Here is a 10170-nt window from a genome sequence, read left to right on the forward strand (position 1 = left end):
ACCCCTGCCCCATCCAACCACCCCTTCTCTCCCTGACTGCCCCCCACCACCTCATCCAACCCCTGCTCCTTCCTGACTGCTCCCAGGACCCTTGCCCCATTCAACCCCTTGTACCCTGCCCTCTGACCACCCCGACCCCTGTCCAGCCCCACAACCCACCAAACACCTCCACCCTGTTCCCTACCCCTTACCACACTGCCTGGGGCCAGGACCGACTGGCGACAAAGGACCCGACTCTCCGATCCAGGCTGGAGCCGCTCGGCTGAGACCGCGGCCAGCTCTGCCGGGACCACGACTGGCGCCGCAGGACCTGACTCCCCGATCCGGGTTGGAGCCGCTCGGCCGGGACCAGCCCGAGCCAGGGGTGCTTGGCCGGGACCCGGCTGGGGTGCTCGGCCGGGGCCAGGGGGAGCCGCTCAGATGGAGCCAGACTGGGCGCGGGCTGCCCTCCCCTCCCGGTCCGGCTTACCTGCCTGCTGCTTGTTTCAGGCTTCCCATAAACATTTGATTTGCGGGAAGCAGGGGAGGGGGAGGAGAAGGAGGGCGGAGCGTTCACAGGAGAGGGGGAGGTGAGCTGGGGCCGGGGGCCGGGTGGACAGCTGCCCGAGCCTTTGTTAAATTTAAAAGCTTTTTTAGAACTGGTTGTCCTGGAACAATCGGTTCTAAAAAGGCTTCTAAATTTAACAACCAGTTCATGCGAACCAGCTGGAGCTCACCACTGGTGGGAGCTGCTAGAGGTGGTGGGAGGCAGGAAATATCTTGGGTGGAGAAAGGGAGGGGAGAGGATGTGACAAACCTGCTGAGACTTGTGTACTCTAGGGTGTGATGGGTTGTTACCCTGGGGTGCAGTCTGGGGGGCTTCTGGGAACCACTGTGCCCTCTAACCCTCTAGCCGGGCTGGCCCTTCTCACACTGCTTTGCTGGAGATTCAGCCAGCCTCTCCAGGGCCTGTTATCACCCAACACGACAGCAGGTGGCGTCATGCAGCCAACTAAGCTACCTGAGTGCTTTACCTAAGCCACTCAAGGAGAGAAAGAAGACAACAGCCAATTTCCCAGCGATAAGTGATAGCAAACAGATCAAAGCAGATTACTTAGCAAATAACCAGAAACTCAAACCAAACCTAACATACTAGATGGATAGAATTTGAATTAGCAATTTCTCACCCTGACTGATGGTACAAGCAGTTCACCAAGTTTCCATACACAAGCTAGAAATCCCTTTACCCTGGGACCAGCACTTCCCCCAGTTCAGTCTTTGTTCCTCAGGTGCTTCCAGGAGTTCTCTTGTGTGGGGAATGAGGCCAAGAGATGATGTCACACCCACCTTATGTAGCTTTTCCATATGGCGGGAACAATTTGTTCCAAACTCAGTTCCCAGTCCAGTTTGTGGAAAGATACAGGTACCAAAATTAAGTTAATTGTCATGTGGTCTGGTCACATGTCCTAGCGTGTCCTGCTGAGTCATAGTAGCCATGACTCATAGGCTGGCTGAAACATTCACAGGAAGGCTAAGCTTTTCCACAGTCCATTGTCTTTGTTGATGAGCCATCAGCTCTGTCTGGCTTCTTCATTGTTGTACCTGAAAGGCTCGTTGTGGCTGTTACCCAGAGTAAGCACATTTGAAATACAGATACAGAGTCAATATCCATAACTTCAGATACAAACATGATCCATGCACACAGGTAGGATAATCATATTCAGCAAATCATAACTTTTCCAGTGACACCGCACATGACTCATCTTGTACAAAATGCCTCATGTCATAATCATATTATAATCCTGCCACTATGCTGAATATGGGCTGTAGTGTCAGATAGATCCTAATGTCAAGGCACAAGTGTAGGGAATGAAACTTCCCGTCTTTGTGGAACAGGAAATAACCCTTTAGCCAGGGCTGGGAAAACTTCCCAGACTCCCAGTGCTGAAACCTGAACCTACTGACATTTCATTAGTTACCCCGCATCCCCGATCTTTGTGGCAACTGCAAACGTTATCGGTGATGATTTTATATTACTTCCAGGTCATTGATAAGAATGTTAAATAGCACAGGGCCAAGATCCAATCCTTGCGGGAACCCACTAGAAAGAAATCCACTCGACCATGGTTCCCTATTTAAAATCCCAGTTTTTAATCTATTTAATGTATGCCGTGTGTATTTTGTACCATTCTAGCAACTCATATGAAGCAACTCATATGCCTACATATATTACATCAGTACTATTAGCTGCAACCAAACTTTTGATTTCATCCAGTAAGGATATCCAGTTAGTTTGATAGGATCTATTGTGTCTACACCTTTTTAATGGATACTAATTATATTACCCTCCTTTCTTTATTAATGAAATCCAGTATCGGCTGCTCCATTCTCTTGCCCAGTATCGATTTCAGACTGACACACTTGTAATTAGCTGCGTCATCTCTTTGATAGTTTTTAAATATTGGCACAGCATTAGCTTTATTCCAGTCTTCTGGAATTTCCCAAGTGTTCCAAGTCCTAATTAAAATCAACATTAACAGTCCACCACGCTCCTCCAGCAGGTCTTTCAAAACTCTAGTTATCTGGACCCACTGATTTAAACACGTCTAACTTGAATAGCTGCTGTTTAACGTCCTCGTGAGTTACTTTTGGAATGGAAAGACTGTCAGTGTCAACATCTTATGATATTGAGTTACATCATCTGTTTTTCCAAATCCAGGAGAGAAATATTTATTGAACACTTTTACCTCTTCTGCATTATTTTGATGATTCTGCCATTTCCATCTAGTAATGTACCACTACCATTGTTAGGATTAATTTTGTACTTTTAAAAACTTCCTTCTTATTTTCATTGGTTGATCATTGATTTCTGATAGCTTCCCTTGCCAACTTTCTACAATTCTGACCTTCAAACTTAGATTCTTTACTATTGACTTCCCCTTTCTTCCATATATTTTATTTGGAGAGTGTTGGGATTCCTACCAGGGAGCCACCAGCAGGGTCCAGAGCCAGCCCCATCTCCTATATCTATCTCTGGCTAGTAGCTGTGTGATAAATGTGAAGACCCTGCTTCCATCTGTCAGCTGGGAGAGACAAAGGTTCTCTCTTTCCACCCTCTGATGCCTCCTGGCTGCTCTAGGCAAGGTGAGGTGGGACTCTGTTAACATGTGCCTCCCGGAGCTTCCATTTACCTGGTGCTGCTGTTCTGTGAGTAGTGGGGCTGTGAGTGGGGCAGCAGGTCCTGAGTGTTGGACTCTCGCTCTTTCAGGGGCCGTGACCTTCGAGGAGGTGGCTGTGTACTTCACCAGGGAGGAATGGGCTCTGCTGGACCCCACTCAGAGAGCCCTCTACAGGGATGTCATGCAGGAGAACTATGAGACGGTGACCTCGCTGGGTAAGGAGTCCTGTCCCCTGGGTTATTAGAAGCTGTGGGGTTTCTAATGAACCTGAGCAGTAATAACTTTATTCATCATCCAAGTTTGACAAGTTTCTTTGTCCCCCTTTTTTTCCTTATCTCCCATACACTAGCAGGCAGCAGGGAGGGAGGAGGTAATGAGAGACGAGGAGGGAACACAAGAAGCTCCCAAGGTGCCGGGAGGTGGTGCCAGCTGCCAGTAATGGGAAGAAGGAGAGTGTGGAGGAAGGGCACCCAGGAAGTGGGGTGGGTGGGTCAGTGGGAGGGAGGAGAGGTTGGGGATCTAGAGCTGTGGGGGATCCCAGACCTTTAACCCTGAATCCCTTCCCAAACCTCAGGTAAATCCCAGACTTCAGCATAACCACTCTCACAAAGCCTCAACTTAATATAAGGCCCTGAACTGTAGCAAGCTTAGGCTACGTTTACTAAATCGTATCAGTAAATCGACCATGGCTGGATCGATCTCAGAGCGTCAATCCTGGCTGTAGTGTCGACCTGCCCTTAATAACCCATTTATCTATGTTCACCTCCTTGCCCCTCCACGCATGTTCCAAGCTAATAAGCGATTCTCTGATCATGACATCTTACCTCTAGCGAGTATGAAATTGCCCACAAGACGTGAGACTGGGTCATAGATCGTAAAATCAGCTCGGGGTCAAGAAGAGTGAGAGTTTGGAGAGAGTCTTGTCCCCCCTCTCCCCATCTGCAGCAGCCACAAGCTGTCTTCCCTCCAGGCTCCTTGGATCTCTGAGCCTGTCCCTCCTGAGGCTGCGTGGCCCAGTTCTTGTTTCTGACCTTCTCCTTTTCCGGAAGAATTAGAGGCTGTTGCTCCTGAATGTTAGTGTGTAATTCCCCAGCCTTCTCCTCCCACTAGGGGAGTTTAATTCTCCCTCCCATTACACCTGAGTCACGAGATTTCCTAATTCCCCAAAATGTGCTTTTGCAATGTCACAGTGCTGGGGTAGCGAAGCCTCCATAGTCTGCTCACGGAATGGCCCCTCAGGTGTCAGGCCTCCAGCCAGCCCCTCTCTATGGGCAGGGACCCACCTGCCTCTCCTTTTTGACCAGGGTGTGAGGATTGCAGCTTGTCCTCCACTGTGCTTGCTGGACTAACGTCCAGTTCCTGTGCTTTGCTTTCTCTCCAGGGGCTGTGAGCAGTGTGTCTGAGATAGAGGTGGGACTTTTGGTGATACATGTATGATGCCAATGCACACCTCAGTTTCCTGCTGTGATTGGTATTGCTATGAGTCTAAAGAGCAGGAGACGTGAGGTGTTTTGTCACGTAGCTGTCATGGGGTGATATGAATGGGTCATTAAGGACTGGCTGGGAGTAACCTACATCAATGGAATACCCGACAGAGACAAGGGAATGATTGTCACCCAGTGCCGCCCAGAGGATTCAGGGGGCCTGGGGTCTTCGGCGGCGTGTCCCCCTTACCCTCTCTCACACCACAGAGCATTTTCCCCGTGTCCCGCTTACCAGCTTTGATGCCGCAGAGCATTTACCCTGTGTCCCCTGTTCCTGTTCCCCCTCCTGTTTGACTCAGTTTATATAGTAATATTCTCAGCTATGTCTTTGCTTAACCAATCATTGTACTGAAATTTAACTAACCAATCCTAACACATTGAAACATAATTCTCTAACCAATTGTATCCCACTACCCTAATTAACTTACACTAGCAAAATTAATTGTACAGCAGAGAAAAACAATTAGAGAACCAGACTGATTAACATTGTAAAAGTGGTGGCCATAAAGATAAAACAATACAGAAATGAGTGTTTCACAACCACAAGCATTGAGAAGTGATTTCTTGCCAGACAGGCTGCTGTCAAACTAAGTTTTCTTTAACCATCTTAAGATCTGTTTCTTTATCTGGTGGTGATGGGCACTATCGGGACAGGATCATCTTCCTAACAGCCCAATAGCACCTTATTTCAGTGTGACTGGTTTGGGATGTGAGGATGTGACCCTTCGCTTCCCAGCTTATGGCTGCCCCTGCTGCTTAGCCAAAGGCCTTAGCCTAAGAACAAGGCCTCAGACGGTCACAGTAAGAGAAGGCCCTTACAAATACAGACAGTGATTTTGATTCTTTGTTTTCGTACTCCTGTAAGTAGCTAAGTGATAAAAATACCCCTAAGTTCTTAAACTATAGGCTTTACAGGCAGGCCTGAATATCTCTATTCTAACAGTGGGGTCTATCCCTTCCCCCATTCTGTGTCTGTCTTGTCTATTCAGATTGTAAATTCTTCAGGGCATGGGCCATCTACTATTCTGTGTTTGGACTTCTCCTAGCACAATGGGGACCCACTGTTAGTTTGTCCTTAGGCACTAAGGTAATGAATATGATTTATAATCATAATAATTCTCCTGCCACTTTGAACCAAGGAAGCTGGCCTTGGGATGTTACTGCTTAAAAATGAGCTGGGGGTTAAAACCATGGACTATTCTTTGTGACAAGTATCCCACAAATTCCACTGACCTCCCTGGTTTTCTTTGCCTGGAGTAGGGTTTCCAGTTTCCAAACCTGATGTGATCTCCCAGCTGGAAAGAGGGGAAGAGCCGTGGGTCCCAGACCTCCAGGGCTCTGAGAAAGAAGTGCTTCCAAGAGCTGCCTGCACAGGTGAGGAATTGGTTAAACCAACTCAACAACTGTGTGGGAATGCAGGAAACATTCGGGATGCCCTACAAAAACCCTGTGAGCTCTCCAAGTTCAGGATTGTTCCCTGCAGATGTGAAATCATTATGGCAGATGTCACTCATGGCTTCCCACCTATTCTGACTGACAACTGGCAGCAGGTCCCGCCCCGATCTCTCTTTCTCCTGAGTGTTCTCGTGAGATGCAGACCAAAACTGATCCCTTCCTCTCTTCTCTGGGGAAGGTTTTGGGGAAAATCAGCTCCTGATAGGTTTGATCTCTCCCACACATATTTTGGATTGTTCATCCCTTTTTCCATTCCTCTCTCTGAGATTTCCTTTCTCTCAGGTGCAGGTAGTGATCTATGTCCGGATTCTCTCTGTCTCCCATCAGGTGAAGGGATGGTGAGTCAGAATGAGGAGGAAAAACCCCATCAGGAAGATGCTGAGCAAGGAGAACCACATGGAACTTTATCAGGAAGATCCAAAGGGAATGTTTCTGGGAGTTATGCACTCCCAGAAAAAACAAAAGCCTGTGAGACTCAGGGGAGGCCAGAGGGAAACTTTAGTAGCCACTCAGACCTTATAACAAGCGACAGAATCAACTTGGAAGAGACACGCTACATGTTCCATGAGTGTGGGAAAAGCTTCAATCGGAGCTCTGCCCTTATCACACATCAGACAATCCACACAGGTGAGAAACCTTATGAACGCTCTGAGTGTGGGAAATGCTTCATCGATAGTTCAGCCCTCATCTCACATCAGCGAATCCACACAGGAGAAGCGCCCCACAGATGCTCAGAGTGCGGGAAAATCTTTAGTTGGAGCTCTACCCTGAACATACATCTTAGAATCCACACAGGGGAGAAGCCCTACACGTGCTCTGAGTGCGGGAAAAGCTTTAGTCACCGCTCTGCCCTTATCAGACATCAGAGAATCCACACAGGGGAGAAGCCCTACACGTGCTCTGAGTGCGGGAAAAGCTTTAGGCAGAGCTCAAACCTTAGCAAACATAGGAAAATCCACACAGGTGAGAAACTTTATGGATGCTCTGAGTGTGGGAAATGTTTCTTTAATCGTTCAGACCACTTCTTACATCACAAAATCACACAGGTGAGAAGCCCTACACATGCTCTGAGTGCGGGAAAAGCATTAGTCAGAACTCACACCGTATCAGACATCAGATAATCCACACAGGGGAGACACTGTACACGTGCTCTGAGTGTGGGAAAAGCTTCAAGCACAGCTCACATGTTGTCTCACATAGGAGAATCCACATGGGAGAGAGTGTGGGAAAAGCTCTGAGTGCAGGAAAAGCTTCAATCAGAGCTCAAGCCTCATTAGACATCACAAAATCCACATGAGAGAGAATTGTAATAAATCCCTTGACTAGTGTTGGCCAAATTTTTTTTTAAATAAATCACATTTGCTCATTCCCACATAGTGATTTTTGCACCATCTTCACCGTGGTCTCTCAGCTCCACCAGATCAGTTGCCTGCTTCTGCCTTTTGCAGCTCACCCTTCTTTGGGGTCAGTCCTGTGATCTTTTCTATCAACTCCTTTCCTTTTGAGTCACAGGAGTGTGTGTCCCTCCAGCCAGGAATGTTCATCCCTCCAGGTGGGGGGAGAGAGGTTTGATCCCAACAAGCTACACTGAGGCAAAAACTACCTGTGCCTGACATCCACTAGGACTGTACATGGCGTTGGCTGCTCAAGTTAGTGATCTTAATGTAAAAAATTGTAGTGCAGATGCAGCCCAGGTGCAGTGGTTGCCATTAGCTTTCCCCTTGACCTGACCTAAACTCCATCACTTTCCCTAGTCTAAACAAACCCTGAGCATCCCGGTTATATTGTTCCCCCATTTCACAGCAATTGTTAGTCATCGAGTTCTCCCTTGGGGAACAAATTGTTTCATTCCCAGTTGCTCTGATGTTGCTGCAGGTTGAGCTGGAGAGCAGATATTTTTATGATCATTTTCCACACTTAAACTATATTGAACTATAACAAAGAGCAGGAACAGGGCAGGGATAGGGGAAAACATCATTTCACCCATTGTAACAACAGATGTAGTTAGGGTAAGTCAGAGGGATTCCCTTATTCCCCATCACCATCCTCCTTCAATCCATGCTAGAACCTAAGAATCGTTTTCCTTTCCCCCGTTGTGGGATGGGAGACTTCCAAAAGTGCTCCCTGTGCTATAGCACATGGCTAAGCTCAGAGAATAAACCCCCAGTAGCCCCTGAGCTTTGCTTTTTGAATTCTCTGTTTCCGATTACTTCAAGCCTGGGCACTGTGATTATTTACCAGTTTCTCTAGCACTGTTTCTACCACTGTTTCTGTAACATTTTTTGTTTTTTATGGGACAGGGTTGTTATTCCTTTGCCTAACCCCAACCTGGAAGGCCAGAGTGTCTGTTTTCTCTGGCCCCTCCCCACAGACAAATCTGACAGGGTTGAACCTGCCAGGAGCAAACAAAAAGGCCCACTGGTCACACACACAAAGCAGATAGACACACACAAGACAGAAGAAACTGAATTATTTGAGCTATCAACATTTCCACTTTCCCACAGCATGTTAGTTCTGAAGGTTGTTTTAATTTGTTTATTTTCTTGGAACCAGAAATGGGGAAAGAGAACACTGGAGACAGTGGAATTACAGCAGGAAGGGATAAGTCTCATGATTCGTCACTAACCAAAGGCTTTGTGAACAGAGCGATAATGTTACTGAATGGTCTGCCTAACCCTGCAGTTAGAAACAATCAGCTCTATGGGTGGTAAATTTACAGAGGCTCTGCTGCTGATCATGAAATAGAAGCACATTGTCTTTAAACAGCTGCTATTTCAATGCCTCTGGAAGTACAGAAAACAATGATCTATGTTAAAGGAAAGTTGCCATTTCTCAGAGCCCCAATTTCTATTGTGTGTGTACAGGAAGGTTTGAATGTGTAGCAGGTAGTTTGGTCAAGCTTAGCTATTTTATGTGTGTAACAGGCTCCTGCCCACCTCCAGCAGAGGTTTCAATCACATACGATGGCAACTTACCGAATGTCACACAAATTAGTCCATCCCTCCCCATGTTCAGTCTCTGACCGGAATGTTCGAATGAGGCAGAGAACTGGGAAAGTATCGCAGTAGGAATACATTAACAAGTGGGATTAATCAGAGCTGGGCTGCAGACAGAGCCTGTTCTAGAGCTGGTGAAGTGACAGGGACACACTCCCGCTTGTGCTGGCTCTGAAATAACAGCAGAAGCAGATTGAAGAGAATGAGCTCATGGGCAGCTGCCCTGTCAGTGCATCACTCACCTGGCAGGTGTTACACAAAACACAACACTTCCCCCCACTGCCAACACTTCATTATACTGTCCATGGGGCTCTTTGTCCTGCAGGACTTTGATCTCTCCGGGTGGTCCATGGTGATTCATAACAGAGCCATTAGGGGAGCAGGAGTCATCCCAATGGAAATCTCTCCACTTCTTTCTCAGTGTTACCTTCTTAGCCCTGGCTTTGGAGATGACATTAGCCTTATCCTGTCTTGATTTTAGGTAGGATATTGATCACCACCTGGGGCTTGGCAGCTTAGAACTTTTGAGGGCTTTTCTCTGCCTTTTTGGTCCCCGCTGCAGTCAGTACATTCTAGACATGGGCATGGTGACCTCCCTGAGGATCTTGACAGCTTTAGCCAGCTTCTTGGTGGCTATTTTCCTGCTCAGAGCCAGTGTCTTCTTCTCATGCCTTGTCCTGGGGGCCCAGCTGCTGGTTGAATGGAAAGGAGCCGAAGTGCTGGTGACTTTAGCCTGCACCAAGTGGCCTTTGCTCGTCAGACTCCTGAACCCCAACTGGATGTGGTTCTTGTTCTTCTGCACAGCACAGCCCTGGAGAGGAGGGATCTGCAAATGTACATTCATATGATCCCTTTGTTTAATTGATGAAAACATAAACTAGACACGTAGAGGCTTGGAACTGATTTCAGCTGATGGACAGGTGTGCTAGGTTTTTATGCATTTGGACAGTGAAATGTTGAGTGTCTCATTCATTTCAAGCATCCCCGTATTGTGGAGCTCCTGAACATAATGGAGAATGGAAATGAAAATGCTTTTCCTTTTTTCAAAAATAAAAACAAAAAAATAAGAGGCCTATT

The sequence above is a fragment of the Mauremys reevesii genome, linkage group 14 (genome assembly GCF_016161935.1).
Source record: "Mauremys reevesii isolate NIE-2019 linkage group 14, ASM1616193v1, whole genome shotgun sequence".
NCBI lineage: Eukaryota > Metazoa > Chordata > Testudines > Geoemydidae > Mauremys > Mauremys reevesii.